The sequence below is a fragment of the Ranitomeya variabilis genome, chromosome 5, assembly GCF_051348905.1.
Source record: "Ranitomeya variabilis isolate aRanVar5 chromosome 5, aRanVar5.hap1, whole genome shotgun sequence".
Taxonomy (NCBI): domain Eukaryota; kingdom Metazoa; phylum Chordata; class Amphibia; order Anura; family Dendrobatidae; genus Ranitomeya; species Ranitomeya variabilis.
In genome coordinates this window covers 14,938,572-14,955,791 of record NC_135236.1, presented here as the reverse complement: position 1 = coordinate 14,955,791, position 17,220 = coordinate 14,938,572, and positions in this window count along the sequence as shown.

Below are 17,220 nucleotides of genomic sequence, written 5' to 3'. Positions count from 1 at the left end.
ACCGCCGGTACACCGCAATCATGTTTGATCGCGGTGTGCCGGGGGTTAATGTGCCGGGGGCGGTCCGTGACCGCTCCTGGCACATAGTGCCGGATGTCAGCTGCGATATGCAGCCGACACCCGGCCGCGATCGGCCGCGCTCCCCCCGTGAGCGCGGCCGATCGCGTATGACGTACTATCCCGTCACCGGGAATTAAGGCCCACCCCACCTCGACGGTATAGTACGTCATACGGGCTTAAGGGGTTAATCATAATGACAACTCAAAACATCCAAATGACTCTGATCAGTAGTTCACATCCCCTGGTTATTTTGGCCTGGTAACATGCACAGAAGTTGTCACAAATGGGTTTGAATGGCTAAAGGTAATATCCTCATCTGTGACCTGTTTGCTTGTAATCAGTGTGTGTGTATAAAAGCTGAGTGAGTTTCTGGGATCCAGACAGACTCTTGCATCTTTCATCCAGCCACTGACGTTTCCTGCAACAGAATCCCAGATGGAGGATCATAGCAGCCAGGAAAATTACAAATCTTTGTAAAATGAATATAAGAATAAAATCTAAAAAAAGTCTGGAAATACAACAATGTCATGTCTCTCAATAGAGAACCAGGGAGTATCAGTTTTGAAACGCATAACATTCCCACTTTCCTTGTTATTCTGATCATATTTTCCATTGACAAATGTTTTTATCTAATTTTTGAATAAGTAATATTGATTTTAATGGAAGTTATCAGAGTGCTGGAACGTTGGCTTGCGGTGCCAAATCTCCGGCACTGCTCCTGTGCATGAGGGTGAATTGAATCAATTTCTATTTTAATGCCTGTATACTTGTTCTATTTTGAGACTATGTTTTAATAAAGATTTTTCCGGTACTATCATTCCTAATCTGAGATACTTTTGTGCTTTCATGTAAAGTCCAACATCATTCTGTGGCCATCCTTGATTGACTTTTGTAACTTGGGTTCAAAACCTGGACATTGGCTGCATTTGTCCGACCTAATGTTTTCCAATAGTGTTTTAACTATATTAGTACAACACACTAGGTTGAGTGTCTCTAAATCTTTTGTTTGTGATGTACTAACATTATGAGCTCTTTTTTGTTTGATTTATTCTATGCCTCTGCTACTAACCTGACCTAATCATAAAAAAATAAACCTCAGTCTATTGCAACATCAAGTAGAGTGATAAAAATACTCAGCCAGATTGATGCACGTAATATGAATTACAGTTCCAAGGGTGGTCCATATGGGTAAGATGAGTCCCACAAGTATTGTAGATGAATCAGCTTCATCAGTCCTGCACAAGATGATGGTGGCACCCAAGAAACCAAGTCTTTCCGGAGCTAAGAGCCTTTTATCAATGGATCTTCTTGAAGGCTTTCTTGAAGTCCTTATTTTTTAAGCAGTATATCACAGGGTTGGATAATGGAGTAAACACAGTGTATGCAAGAGACAGAATTTTTTGTAAAGTAATAGACTTTTCAGTTTCAGGTATTAAATAAATAGTAATGAGGGTGCCATAAAAAATGGACACTACTGTCAGGTGGGAACCACAGGTGGAAAAAGCTTTTTTCCTATGGTTGATGGACTGGATTCTCAGAATTGTGCGAACAATATACACATAAGAGATGACCACTATTATGAATGGACACGTGATTACTGGGAAGCTCAGAATGGTTGATAATAACTTACCCTTCAATATATTTGAGCAAGACATCTTCATTACAGGATCCAAATCACAAAAGAAGTGATCGATGACTTCCGACTGGCAGAACTGAAGCTTAGATACATTCCCTGTTATAACTAAAGCTACAGAAAAGCTTAATATCCAAGAGATGATGATTAATTTCAGGCAAAGCATAGGACTCATTATAGAGCTATAGTGGAGAGGGTTACATATGGCCAAATATCTATCATAAGACATTGTAGTCAACAGAAGACATTCTGAAGCTTCAGAAGCACCAAAGAAATACAACTGAGTCATACATTGTGAAATGGATATGAAGGATCCATTGTGCAGGATCATAGGAAGCATATTCGGAGCAATATCTGAGCTGATCATAAGGTCGGATACGGTGAGTTGTGTCAAGAAGAAGTACATGGGACAGTGGAGGCTTCTGCTGTAGACCACTAGCGTGACAACCAAGAGGTTCCCACAAATAGTTGTAAAGTAAATAATCATGATGGCTAGAAATACCAGAATCCTAAAACTATGGAGGCCGGGAAATCCAAGGAGAAGGAATGTGGTAATATTGCCCTTTTCATCCATAGCTATACACTGAAATTAACACAACCATCGGCAGAAAAACCTAAAAGATAAAAGTGACTTTTTCAACCCTGCAAAAACTACTATTTGTGAAATAATAAATATCTCATGCTTATATTGTTGAGTCTACAGGCAAGGCATCGATCTCTCCTCCTGTGCTGCCACTAGGGTCTTTTGCCCAAGAAGAGAGAAGACTCAAAAGCAGCTGGAAGGAGAAGGCCAAAGATGAACTTACTGGAGACCAGTCTAAGGCAGAACAACTATGAGGAGGATCAAGGAGTGACGAATATATGTTGATTTTTAAACCTTTCATGACCCTCAGAATCCATCAAAATGGTGGCCATTTGGAGGCCACTTTACTGAACTCAAGCTAATCGAATCCCAAAACTTTGGTAAATCCTTTGGTATTCAGGAAATACAAAACAAATTTAACTAGTCAGGAACAATTTCTCTCAACTCTACCTAAAGTCTTTTAGCTTCCCACCTTCCTTGGAGTAATGACATGTGTTTCTTTCTTCAGGAGACTCGTGCCTCAATTTAATAGCAAATGAAAATTCGGTAAGTGAGTGATACCACTAAGCATTAGGTAGAGATGGGCCCCATAAGGGTGTTCCAAGGGTAGTCACACAGAGTTCTTGGAGTCAATTAAAATGATGAGTTTTCTAACAGAAGCTGCTTCAGGAAATGTTACTTTTTTGGGGAGATTTTGCAAGAAGTTTCTTCTGAAGTGTTTTTTGCTGCCTTTTAATTAGACAGTGCTTAGTAGTGTGGTTTGGGGTATTATTTTCTATTTGGCGATGCTTCAAACAAGTTACTAATAGTTTTTTTTCCTCCCACTATGCATTTCTGAAAACCTGACCATATGAGCAAAAAAGTGGGCTTAGAATTGAAAAGAATATGAGTTTTTCAAGCAACTTTGAAGGTTTTACAGGCATTTACTGATTTTTTTTTAGAAGGATCTGATTCATAAAGTCATAATAAAACTATGGGGGTAGTTTTTAAGATTACCCAGGACACCCTCCTTGTGTGTATTCTCCAATGCTCAAAGTTAAGGTGATGTTGTGTCTCATACGGCCAATATTTTACAGAATGTGTGATCAAGTGATCCAAAGATGTATTCCACCTGTAGGTTTTGAAAGCCAAGTGTAGAAGGAATGATGGCATTTATTTAAAGAGGAGAAACAATGCTATTAGCATTTTTTAAATTAAGCATAATTATTTGTCACCAGCTTCTATCCGTAAAAGAGTTGCCATGGCATTCCTATTAACGGTGCACAAGTAGAATCCAATCCCTTGTGAAATAGTGAAAAAAACTTGTAGTAGTAAGTCTGAAAATATGCAGACAATCCAAGAATGAAGACGTTTCGGTCAAGTGATCATTAATATAAAGGAAAATGTATATGTCTATTCTCACTGGTTCCCAAATGAGTAAATATTGAGCTCACGATGATGAAGCGATGTACAATAAGACACAACGGCTGATGTTCTACTTTTATATTAGCTGCTGCATAAATCCCTGAAGATCGTCGTCCTCTGAAGAGATAAATGTGTTACTAAGATGCCGATGGGGAAAATGTAGAGGATAAACAATTATCAATAAAAAAGTCAACAATATAAAGCCCCTGTGAGTTCACCCGACATTATTGCTTTAATAGGATTCTACTTTACTGTCTATTTGACCTAGTCTGCTTCCCCCATTGTATACACATTGTGGATGGGATTTAAGTAGAAAACTGCACTTAAACTGACAATTCACCATATATGTGGAATTAAACTCAAGAAAACAATCAACATTGGTGGAATTGGTTTATGTTTGAAAGAGCAACTATTTTTGGTTTAGTCAATGGTTCAGTTGCTGCCACACAAAAAAAAAGCAAAAGGAATGAACTGGGATCTAAACTGGTGTACATGCAGCGTATAAACACATGTTCACACTGGCCACTGAACAGAAAAAAAACAAATACAGAAACATAACGATTGAACACCCTGCAGTAAATAAATAAACAGCGATAGTGCATAAAAATAATATAGTGTACTTAGTTACCATGTTTTTTGCTAAAAAAAAAAAAAAAAAGCCATCCCACCACTTCACGGTGACAATAACTGGGACAGTCCTAACTCTAATATTAAAACCTTACCGTTTGTCAAGTGACGTGCATGTGGATAAGGGCTGAGAAGGACTGGGCCCAACTCGTGGACACGCTGCCATAGGGAATCACACCAATATAACGTCCAGCTCAAATAAAAGGCAGCCACACCTTTATATGCACGGGATGCAACTAGACTGAAAAAAATCCAAGGTATGAACTGGGATATAAACGGGTGTGCATGCAGCATGTAAGCGCACATTCCCACTGTCCACTGACCTGGGCATTGTATTGATGGGGTTTCCCATGGATGTGTGTCCACTAGCTTGGCTAAGTTCTCCTCAGCACTTATCAACATGCATGTCACAAACGGTAAGGATTTTAACATAGGAGTTAGGACTATTCCTATTAAGGTCACAGTGAAGTGGCGGATGACTTTTACATTTTTTTCTATCAAAAAACATGTTAACTTAGTACTGTATATTTTCATGCACTATGCTTTTTATTTATTTACTGCAAGGTATTCAATCTTTATGTCTCTCTCTGTTTTTTTCCATATAATGGACTAAGTCTAGTGTTCATATACAGTGGGTACGGAAAGTATTCAGACCCCTTTACATTTTTCACTCTTTGTTTCATTGCAGCCATTTGGTAAATTCAAAAAAGTTCATTTTTTTCTCATTAATTTGCACTCTGCACCCCATGTTGACTGAAAAAAAAGAAAAACTGAACTATCACATGGTCATAAGTCTTCAGACCCTTTGCTCAGCATTGAGTAGACGCATTTCTTGAGCTAGTACAGCCATGAGTCTTCTTGGGAATGATGCAACAAGTTTTCACCCCTGGATTTGGGGATCCTCGGCCATTCTTCTGTGCAGATCCTCTCCAGTTCTGTCAGGTTGGATGGTGAACGTTGGTGGACAACCATTTTCAGATCTCTCCAGATATGCTCAATTGGGTTTAGGTCATGGCTCTGGCTGGGCCAGTCAAGAATGGTCACAGAGTTGCTATGAAGCCGCTCCTTTGTTATTTTAGCTGTGTGCTTAGGGTCATTGTCTTGTTGGAAGGTGAACGTTTGGCCAAGTCTGAGGTCCAGAGCACTTTGAAAGAGGTTTTCATCCAGGATATCTCCGTACATGGTTGCATTCATGTTTCCTTCAATGACAACCAGTCATCCTGTCCCTACAGCTGAAAAACACCCCCATAGCATGATGCTGCCTCCACCATGTTTCACTGTTGGGATTGTATTGGGCATGTGAGCAATGCCTGGGTTTCTCCACACATATCACTTAGAATTATCACCAAAAAAGGTCTATCTTCCTCTCTTCAGACCAGAGAGTCTTATTTCTTAGAGTCTGGGAGTCCTTCTTGTGCTTTTTTTGCAAACACTTTGTGGGCTTTTATATGTCTTGTACTGTGGAGGCTTCTGTCAGCCACTCTGCTATAAAGGCCTGACTGGTGGAAGGCTGCAGTGAAGATTACTTTCTGGAACTATCCAATCTCCCTACTGCATCTCTGTAGCTCAGCCACAGTGAGCTTTACCCTTCTCCCTAAGGCTATTCTCCCACAATTGCTCAGTTTGGCTGGACAGCCAGGTCTAGGAAAACTTCTGGTGGTCCCAAACTTCTTCCATTTAAAAAGTATGGAGGCCACTGTGCTCTTAAGAACCTTGAGTACTGAAGAAATTCTGTTGTAAATGTTGTAACCTTGGCCAGATCTGTGCCTTGCCACAATTCTGACTCTGAGCTCCTTGGTCAGATCCTTTGACCTCATGATTCTCATTTGGTCTGATGTGCACTATAAGCTGTGAGATCTTATATAGACAAGTGTGCGCCTTTCCAAATCAAATAGTATCAGTTTTATTAAACACAGCTAGACTCCTTTGAAGGAGTAGAACCATCCCAAGGAGTATACAAGACACCTGTCCCCAACCTCAAACAGTCACATTCCAAACTACACTTTGGTGAAGAGCAAAGAGCTGTCGAAGGACACCAGAAGCAAAATTGTAGCCCTGCACCAGGCAGGGAAGACTGAATCTGCAATAGGCAAGCAGCTTCACATCAACTGTTGGAGCAATAATAGGAAAATGGAAAACATACAAGCCCACTGATAATCTCCCTCAATCTGGGGATCCACGCAAGATCTCACCCTCTGGGATCAAAATGATCACAAGAACGGGGAGCAAAAATCCCAGAACCACATGGGGGGACCTAGTGAATGACCTGCATAGAGCTGGGACCACTGTAACAAAGGCTACCATCAGTAACACACTATGCTGCCAGGGACTCAGATCCTGCAGTGCCAAACATGTGCCCTGCTCAAGCCAGGACATGTTCAGACCCATCTGAAGTTTGCTAGAGAGCATTTGGATTATCCAGAAGAGTGTTGGAAGAATGTCATATGGTCTAATGAAACCAAAGTAGAACTCTTTGGTAGAAACAAAACTCATCATGTTTGGAGGAGACAGAATGCTGAGTTGCATTCAAAGAACACCAAATTTACCGTGAAGCATGGGGGTGGCAACATCATGCATTGGGGCTGTTTATCTGATCCTTGTACATGAAAGAAAGAATGGGGCCATGTATCGTGAGATTTTGAGTGAAAACCTCCTTCCATCAGCAGGGGCATTGAAGATGAAACGTGGATGGGTCTTTCAGCATAATAATGATCCCATTGAACCTTTGGAGGGAGTTGAAAGTCCATGTTGCCCATCGACAGGCCCAAAACATCACTGCTCTAGAGGAAATATGCCAACATACCACCAACAGTGTGTGCCAACCTTGCGATTACTTACAGAAAACATTTGGCCACTGTCATTGCAACAAAGGATCTATAACAAAATGTTGAAATGAACTTTTGATAATGACCAAATACTTATTTTCCAACATAATTTGCAAAATAAAATTTGTCTAATCAGACAAGGTGATTTCCTGGATTTGTTTTCTCATGTTGACTCTCACAGTTGTGGTCTACCTATGATGTCAATTACAGGCCTCTCTCATCTTTTTAAGTGGGAGAACTTGCACAATTCATCGCTGACTAAATACTTTTTTCCCCACTGTATATGCTATGTCTTCTGTTTCATTACTTTTCTGCCAAAATTATTCATTGAAGAAAAGATTGTCAATATTAACTGTTTATACTTAACAGCTGCCGATACATTGTAAATAAGAGGAAACAAATAGATTTTGTCCAAATTTAATTCTGTACAAATGTTTTAGAACTTGTCAAATTTTCTGAAAACAAAAAAAATTCTTCATGGTCTAAAATGCCCTCTGCCATGTTATAGATAGCAAAATACAAAGAACAGGAAGAATAATTTGACCTCAGGTGATGGATAGCGGGCTTCCACACAATGCTTCACATTTACAACACCCTATGACAGCCAATCATGATGGATTCTAGGTGTTAGATCACTCAGAACCAGTGCAAGTGCCCAAACAAGATATGCTGCTGCCATTTTGTGGGCAATTAGCATAGGAGAGAGGAATTCGGCTTAGTCAGGCAGACATTTTATAATGAGGAACGTTTGTGAGAACAGAAGAGATAGATTTACTCACAGAGAGAAGTTTTAGAGAAATAGAAGTGACGAAAACTGTTAACTAGACAAGAGCAAACTTATTCAAGAGGAATTGATTTATGATCGAATATGCAAAACAAAAAATCCTCATTTTGAAAGTAAATATTTTTGGATATTTTAAATTTGCTTACAGCACATTGAGCAAAATGGCTGCCAATTGGCCACCATTTTGCTGAACTGTAGATGGCCAGCAAAAGTTTAAAAATAAAAAAAACTTTTACTCTACATACAACACTCACTTGACAACCGCTTGCTGCTTGCTGCCCAGTCCTCGAAGCCACCGCTTCTTTCCTAAAAACAAGCCACATCTCCTGGCTTGTTCATCGTAGGCCAGGACTTTTGACTGCACTAGGTGTTGGCGGTCACTGCCCACTGCACATCTGGATCACATATGTGTGAATTGCAGTGACATTTCTGGCCAGGTCGAATCCGAAAGTACTGGCTTAGAGTAAACAGGTCTAGGATGTGAAAGTGGAAATAATAGGACTGAATGTTGAAGCTTCTTCTTTTCTGCCGTCTCAGCTCTGGCCTGTTCTCAGTGTCGAGCTAACAGGCTTGGTTATGGGCTAATGGAGATGCTGCTTGCGATGGGTGAAAGAAGAGTTGGCTTAGCAGTGAAAGGTCTGGACAGATGAGAAGTAAGGTAAGTTTCAGTTGTTTTACATTTTTTACATCTTGTGTTTTATGTGCTTTGTGATCTGAAGAGACCCCCAAAGCATAATAAGGGACATTCAATTCAGGGAGAATATCTCTGCTTCAGGTAAAATTATACCAAAGCAATTTTATGAATTTAAACTTTGGCAGATTTACTTTGTTAGTTATACCTGCCATGAACGCAATTGTCCCCCTTCAGATTCCAGATTGCACCATAGGTTTGTCCTCACTGGGTGGTGCGACTACACATGGTGGTGCCTCTTGTGTGAAAGTGGTTAGCGATATGGGAATATGCTTCTTACTTGTTTTGCAACCCCAGAGTCATGGAATACTATTTCTCCCAGTTCCCAGGTAACCCAGGAAGCTGCCTAGATTGGTGTTAGGCCAAATGTGAGAATTAGGGCTGAGCGACTTTTACTTTTTTAGGATCGAGTCGGGTTTCGTGAAACCCGACTTTGTCAAAAGTCGAGTTGAGTGAAATCGGCCAATTATCGCGCAAATTTGGGGATCATCCGAAACACGAAACCCAATGTAAGTCAATGGGGGAACAAAGTCAGCAGTGAGTGGAGGACAGGAAAACACCTACAGTGCCCATTTTAATGTCAAAAACATCATTTCGTGTCACTTAAGCTTGTGAATCTTAATTGACCTTATAATAATAGTTAGGCATTGAAAATTGGGGGTCATTTGGCTAAAGTTGTGGGGGGTAGGGCTGGCTCAAGTTTTTCGTGGGCCCAGGAAACGTGGACTACATCACGGCGGTGGAGCAGGGAGAGGTCAGTATTTCAACTTTGCAAGTGCTGTGATCCTGAGCAAGCAGGGGGGGCCCACTCATTCGCATTGGCACTGGCACAGGGCCCCTCAAAGTACAGAGTTGTGTTTGATGGCGGGGGCACCTCCCACCGGCAGAGACACTTTTGCATACTATGAGGGGCCCTGTGACAGTGACATCGCCAATGAGTATGCCCTCACTGCATTGCTTTGTTCAGTGGAGGACAGCTGTAATGAGAGGCAGACACAGTTAGTAGGCCCAAATAATAAAGTTGGCCAAATAAAGTTCAAAATTGGTAACAAGAGTAAACAGGCGACACTGCTTTCTTCAGTGGAGGAGAACACCAAGGAGCGGCAGACACAGTTAGTAGGCCCCAACCAAACTAGTAGGCCAAATGCAGTTTAATATCTGATATAGGCCAAAAGCCTGAAGATTGAAGCTCAACTCTGTTCAGTGGAGGAGAACACAAAGGAGTGGCAGACACCGTTCGTAGGGCCCAACCAAACTAGTACGCCAAATGCAGTTTAATATCTGATATAGGCCGAAAGCCTGAAGATTGAATCTCAGCTTTGTACAGTGGAGGAGAAGACCAAGGAGCGGCAGACACCGTTAGTAGGCCCCAACCAAACTAGTAGGCCAAATGCAGTTTAATTTCTGATATAGGCCGAAAGCCTGAAGATTGAAGCTCAGCTCTGTTCAGTGGAGGAGAACACCAAGGAGTGGCAGACACCGTTAGTAGGGCCCAACCAAACTAGTAGGCCAAATGCAGTTTAATATCTGATATAGGCCAAAAGCCTGAAGATTGAAGCTCAGCTTTGTACAGTGGAGGAGAACACCAAGGAGCGGCAGACACCGTTAGTAGGCCCAACCAAACTAGTAGGCTAAATGCAGTTTAAAATTTGTAAATATAGCCTGAAAGCCTGAAGATTGAAGCTCAGCTCTTTTCAGTGGAGGAGAACACCAAGGAGTGGCAGACACCATTAGTAGGCCCAACCAAACTAGTATCCCAAATGCAGTTTCATATTAAAAATGTAGGCCGAAAGCCTGAAGATTGAAGCTCAGGAAAAAAAACTTGGAGAACACCAAGGAGCGGCAGACACCAGTTAGTAGGCCCAACCAAACTAGCAGCCCCAATGCAGTTTTCAAATTCCCATAGGCTGAAAACCTCACAATTGAAGCTCAGCTTTTTTCAGAGGAGGACAGCTGTATTGAGTGGCACAGACAGACACAGGTAGTAGGCCTTAAACAAAAAAGTTGGCTCACTGCAGTTTAAAAAAGGTTTCAGGGGTACACAGGCAGCATTGGTGTGGTCAGCGGAGGACGATTGCAAGGAGGGACCGCAGACAGACTTACTAGGCCTAAAATAAAAAAGTAGGCTTTATATAGGTTTAAATAGGTTACAGGGGTACACAGGCAGCATTGGTGTGGTCAGTGGAGGACAATTGGAAGGAGTGGCGTAGACTTACTAGGCATAAAATGAAAAAAAATAGGCTCTATGCCGGTTTAAATAGGTTACAGGGGTACACAGGCAGCATTGGTGTGGTCAGCGGAGGACGATTGCAAGGAGGGACCGCAGACAGACTTACAGGCCTAAAATAAAAAAAGTAGGCTCTATGCAGGATTAAATAGGTTACAGGGGTACACAGGCAGCACTGGTGTGGTCAGCAGAGGACGATTGCACCGAGGGGCAGACACAGTTAGTAGGGCCAAAAAAGTAATAGGCAAAATGGAGATAAAAATAGGTTACAGGAGTACGCAGGCAGCCTAGCTTTGTTCAGTGGAGGACAACTGTAAGGAGTGTCTGACACTGTTAGTAGGCCAAAATAATAAAGTAAGGTTAATGTCTGGGCAAAAAAAAATTTCACAAATAAACAGGTGGCACACCTAGGTACATGTGTGGGCTCCTCTGCTGACTTGCAGACAGTGGTAGTTGGAGCAAAGTATTAACTGGTGTAAATGTAGGACAGGGCCCCTGAATATTTTTACTAGCATCAATCATGTCAACAAATTGGTATTGGCAGTGCCATTGAAGGATTTAACAGCACAGACTAAACAGTGGTGGAGCAGTGAGAGGTAATTTTGCAAGTGGTAGAGCACTGTTTGAGCTGGGGGGGAACACTCTCTCGTGGGCGGCGGTACTGACCCAGGGCCCCTCATGTTACGACGGTGTGTCTGACGTTGGGTGTGCACCACCACCGCCAGAGACACTTCATTGTACTATGAGGGACCCTGTGCCAGTGCCGTCGCCCAAGAGTGGGCACACCCACCTGTTCAGCCAAACAGCACTCGCACGGGTGCTTGCGCCAAGTGGTGTCCACGGCCCCGTGGGGGGAGTCAGCCCATTTAGGGAGGTGTAAAAATGGCCTATGGTGGACATACAGCAACTGCAAATGGAGAAATTGGAGCAGTCAGTAAGGCGAGTCCAAAAGCAAGACCTTTTTACAGGAAAGCTAGGTGTCAGCAGGGAAAGGTGGGGCAAAATAATTAGAAATCCATGATTGGTTCATTTTAATGAAGGTTAGATCATCAACATTTTGGGTAGCCAGACGAGTCCTTTTTTCGGTCAGTATTGAACCAGTAGCACTGAATACTCTTTCTGATAGCACACTAGCAGCTGGGCAAGCAAGCTCCTGTAAAGCATATTCTGCCAATTCAGGCCAAGTGTCTATTTTGGATGCCCAGTATTCAAATGGGAATAACATGTGAGGGAGAACATCGATAAGGGCGGAAAAATAGTTAGTGACCATACTGGACAAATGCTGTCTCCTGTCACTTTGAATTGATGCTGCAGTACCTGTTGTGTCTGCGGTCATTGCGAAATCACTCCACAACCTGGTCATAAAACCCCTCTGTCCAACGCCACTTCTGATTTGTGCACCTGCAACACCTCTGCCATGTCGCCCCCTGCAGCTCGTGTGAGAACCATCACCGCCGCTGTGTGCTGGGAATGCCTGAACCAAGCGGTCTACAAGAGTTGCTTGTTTGGTAGCCAATATTTGCTCAAGGTTCTCATGTGGCATGATATTTTGCAATTTCCCTTTATAGCGTGGATCCAGGAGGCAGGCCAACCAGTAATTGTCATCGGTAATAATTTTGATAATGCGGGGGTCCCTTTTTAGGATACGCAAGGCATAATCTGCCATGTGGGCCAATGTTCCAGGTGTCAATTCACTGCTTTTGCTGGGTTGAGGAGCACTTTCTGGCAAATCAACATCACTTGTCTCCCTCAAAAACCCTGTACCTGACCTTGCAACACCACCAGTTTCTTTTGCCCCCTGAGAAGCTTCCTCCTCCCATAAATATTCATCCCCATCATCCGCCTCGTCCTCCTCCTCTTCGTCCGCCACCTCGTCCAGGAGACTTCCCTGAGTAGACAAAGGCTGACTATCATCAAGGCTTCCCTCGTCCTCGGCTGCAGACGCCTGCTCCTTTATGTGCGTCAAACTTTGCATCAGCAAACGCATTAGAGGGATGCTCATGCTTATGATGGCGTCGTCTGCACTAACCAGGCATGTGCATTCCTCAAAACACTGAAGGACTTGACACAGGTCTTGTAGCTTCGACCACTGCACACCTGACAGCTCCATTTCTGCCATCCAACTGCCTGCCCGTGTATGCGTATCCTCCCACAAATACATAACAACACGCCTCTGTTCGCACAGCCACTGAAGCATGTGCACTGTGGAGTTCCACCTTGTTACAACGTCGATTATTAGGCGGTGCTGGGGAAGCTTCAAAGATCGCTGATGGTTCTGCATATGGCTGGAGTGTACGGGCGAACGGCGGATGTGCGAGCAAAGTCTTCGCAGCTTCAGGAGCAAGGCGGGTAACTGTTGTGATCTGGTGACCCTGGAGCCGCATGTGACTATCTCTGTAGTTAGTGGTACCTGTACTAACCGCAATCCTAATACTGACACCGCAACTAGAAGTAGCCGTGGGATGTACCTGACAAGGCCTAGACACCTCGACACAGCCGGAGGACTAAATACCCCTAAAGATGGAAATGGGAAATCCTATCTTGCCTCAGAGCAGATTCCCAAAGGATAGGCAGCCCCCCACAAATATTGACTGAGTCTAAGAGGAAATACGTACACAGGCAGAAAAGACAGAGTTTAGCAAAAGAGGCACTACTAGCTAAAATAGAAAAGGATAGGACAGAGTACTAAGCGGTCAGTATTAAAACTCTAGAAAAATGCACAGCAGAATATACTAACTACTACATCTTACTAAAGACATAGGATGCATATCTGCATCTCCAAAGAATCCAGCATGACAGAAAAATCCAAACTAAAGTCTAAGCTGGACAAAAACACAATAGATTGCACTGCACATAAAAACACACTGCATGCGTGCTACAGAGAACAAAAACAGACACTTATCTTAGATGAAATGACAGCAGGGCAAGTGGAGCCAGAAAGAGAGGCAATCCCTCCAAGATACAATGGACAACTGGCAGGGATTGATGGATCCTACAAACCTAAATACCTAATAGAACTGCAATAAGCAGAAACACCTGCCCAGATTACAATCCAGAGACCACTACACTACCACTAGCAACCACCGGAGGGAGCCCAAGAGCAGAATTCACAACAGGTAACCCCGGATAACTTTTCAGGAAGCACTGCATCACCAGGTTCAAGGTGTGAGCCAGGCAAGGAATGTGTTTCAGTTGTGAAAGGGCTATGGCAGCCATAAAATTCCTTCCGTTATCACTGACTACCTTGCCTGCCTCAAGATGTACACTGCCCAGCCATGACTGAGTTTCTTGCTGCAAGAACTCGGACAGAACTTCCACAGTGCGTGTGCGTGTTGTAGCCCAAACACTTCATTTCCAACACAGCCTGCTGACGCTTACCACTAGCTGTTCCATAATGGGACACCTCGTGTGCAACACTGGCAGCTGCGGATAGAGTGGTTGTGCGTCTGCGGTCTGTGGACGAGCTCTCGCTTCAGCTGGAGGACGAGGAGGAGGAGGAGGAGGGGTGGCGAACGCCTACAGCCAACTGTTTCCTAGACCGTGGGCTAGGCAGAACTGTCCCAATATGGCTGTCCCCTGCGGACCCTGCATCCACCACATTAACCCAGTATGCCGTAATGGACACGTAACGTCCCTGGCCATGCCTACTGGTCCATGCATCTGTTGTGAGGTGCACCTTTCTGCTGACAGATTTCCTGAGTGCATGGAAAATGCAGTCTTTGACATGCTGGTGGAGGGCTGGGATGGCTTTTCTCACAAACAAGTGTCGACTGGGTAGGTCATAGCATGGCACTGCGTAGGCCATCAGGGCTTTGAAAGCTTCGCTTTCAACCAACCAGTAGGGCATCATCTCTAACGATATTAGTATAGCAATGTGGGCATTCAAACCCTGTGTACGCGGATGAGAGAATGAGTACTTTCTTTTCCTAATGAGAGTCTCTTGTAGGGTGAGCTGGACTGGAGAGCTGCATATGGTGGAACTAGTGGGGATGGTGGTGGTGGACATGGCAAACAGAGATAGGGTTGGTGATGGTATTCTTGCTGTTGGCCTACATACAGTGTTTCCTACCAAGAACCTGGTGATTTCCTGACTTCTTTGGCCTTGCGACGATACCTCCACATTTGCTCCAGGTGGTGTCATAAACGGTGGGCTTACAGTAAGGGAAGGAATGTAGCGTTGCTGACTAGCTTAATTGTGAGCGAGTGCAACAACGTTACGGGATGTTTGGTAGTTAGTCCAGGTTTGCAAGTGCATGGTGGTGAAATGTCTACGCATGCAAGTTGTATTTAAATTTTTGACATTCTGACCTCTGCTAAAGGTCCTTGAGCATTTCTTACAGATCACTTTGCACTGATCATTTGGATCTTGGTTAAAAAATTGCCAGACTGCACTCTTCCTACTATCGAATACCTTTCAAGGCATTGCACGCTGTCCTACTTTAACCGGATGGCCACACTGTCCTACAACTGTTTTTTGTTTTGACACACGTTTTTGGCCAGATACGGGCCTGCCAGATGAAAGCTGTTGCGATGTTGATGCCTGCTGCGGCTCCTCCTCCTCCGCTTCAGAGCTACTGCCAGCGGCACCCTGTTCCCCCAATGGCTGCCGATCGAGGTCAACAACTGGGTCATCTATCACCTCCTCTTCTATGTCCTGTGCACCTTCCTCTGTGTCACCGTGTAAGCCGGTGCTATAGCGTTCGGGACGGGGCACCATAGTCTCATCAGGGTCAGATTCTGGCTCAGTACACTGCGAGGGCAATGTTGTGATCTGAGTCAATGGAAAAGGATAATAAGCTAGCTAGGGCTGTGCATCTGTGCACTCCATGTCCGATTCATCTTGTAATGGGCATGGCCTGTTAACAATTTCCCTTTCTAACCCAGGCACGGTATGTGTAAAGACCTCCATGGAGTAACCTGTTGTGTCGCCTGACGCATCCTTTACTGTTGTTCTGGGTGAAGGACACAAGGAAGCGACTTGTTCCTGACCGGGAGCATCCACTGACGATGTGCTGCTTTTAAATTTTGCACTTTCCGAAGAGGAGGCAAAAGAGCTAGAGGCAGAGTCAGCAATGAAAGCCAAAACTTTTTCCTGCTGCTCTGGCTTTAAAAGCGGTTTTCCTACTCCCAGAAAAGGGAGCGTTTGAGGCCTTGCATAGCCAGACGATGACGCTGGCTCACCAACTCGAGACAGTGCTATATTGCTTTTCCATGAACACCTGATGCTCCATGACCACCACCACTACCATCATTACCAGGTTGCAATGACCGCCCACAGCCACGACCTCTTCCACCAGACTTCCTCATTCTTGGAAAAATTTAACCAAACTAACAACCGTTATATTGTACTGTTAAACCATGTAGAAGGTGTATGTAAACTTGTTGTGAATTTAAATCTCCCTTTATAGGTGTGGGAGACTGCTGGGAAAATCAGGCCCACTGTATTACACTACACAGTTTCAGTGTCAGAAAGTGGCTGACAGATATGCCACAAACAGGACTGACGCAGATGCACTCAGTGGCAATATAAATCTCCCTTTTTTATGTGTGGGAGAATGCAGAAAAAATCAGGCCCACTGTATTGCACTACACAGTTTGAGTGTCAGAAAGTGGATGGCAGATAAATAAAAAAATACAAGGTAGTAGAATTTCAATCTCCCTACAATGATCAAAGGACAAGTATGGCAGCAATAAAAAGGACTGCTGCACACAAGAGTGTGGACAAAAAAACAATAGAACTATGCAGAAAGAAGCAACAGGATTTTTGCTTTGAAAAAAGCAGTTGGTTTGCACAGCGGCGTACAAACAGCAATGCAGCTATCAGGGAGCAAAAAAAAAACACTGTCCCTGCAAAGAAAAGGTGGTGTTGGACAGTGGAAATCGCTACAGCACAAGCGGTTTGGGGGTTAATCTTTCCTCCCTAACAATATCCCTGCTTCTGACGAAGCTGCAGCATCCTTTCCCTATGCTCAGATCGGCAGAAGTAAGATGGCGGTTGGCGTGCACGCCCCTTTATAGCCCCTGTAATGCCGCAGAAAGCAAGCCAATCACTGCCATGCCCTTCTCTAAGATGGTGGGGACCGAGACCTATGTCATCACGCTGCCCACACTCTGCGTCCACCTTCATTGGCTGAGAAATGGCGCTGAACGCGTCATATGAAACGTGACTTTGGCTCGAAGATTGCCGACCGCATGGCCGATCCCACAGTGTGATCGGCTCGGGTTTCACGAAACCCGACTTTGCCGAAAGTCGGCGATTTATGAAATTGACCGATCCGTTTCGCTCAACCCTAGTGAGAATGTGTGCTCTCTGCTGTACAGGTGAGTAGGGAGTCGCTAATTGAACATGACTGGGAGGAATGCATCACATGATTGTTATCTTTAAA